A 558-nucleotide genomic window follows, 5' to 3' on the forward strand; every position below is an offset into this window, starting at 1 on the left:
TGCTCTGCAACTCGGCAGGGCTGGGTTGTGACTGCAGAGCAGCAGCAGCTGTGCCCTCACTGAGCTACAACCCTCATGGCAATGAACGCCATCCCGCCAGGGCACACAGCCCCACGGGGGCTGCCACAGCCGCACCGACAGCCCAGCACACACCGCGGGCAGGCGCCACAGCAGCCTGCTCGCTGCCAGCTCCGCGGTGGAACAACACACACGACTTTGCAGCCAAGGACTAAACTCCTCAGGGCCGCAAAAGCAACCAAACAACCCATTTTCCCCACTCTGCTCCGACTGTGAAGCACCATTGTCCGCACCGGCCTTGACCCTGCAGCCAGGCCACAGCAGTGGGGTTCGCCTGACCCCAACAGCTCCGGCCCCGAAGACCCACGGACCTTTTGGGGCCCCGGGGGTAGAGCCCGGCTCAGGCGGCGGCTCAGGCGGCGGCTCAGGCGGCGGCCCCGGCTGCCCCGCCGCAGCTGCCCTCAGGAAGTGCCGCAGGTCGGGCCCCGCGGGCAGCGCGAAGCCGCGCCACACCGGCCGCTGTCCCGGCCCGCAGCGCGC

This window comes from Passer montanus, unplaced genomic scaffold (genome assembly GCF_014805655.1).
Source record: "Passer montanus isolate IOZ18808 unplaced genomic scaffold, ASM1480565v1 scaffold879, whole genome shotgun sequence".
NCBI classification, from domain to species: domain Eukaryota; kingdom Metazoa; phylum Chordata; class Aves; order Passeriformes; family Passeridae; genus Passer; species Passer montanus.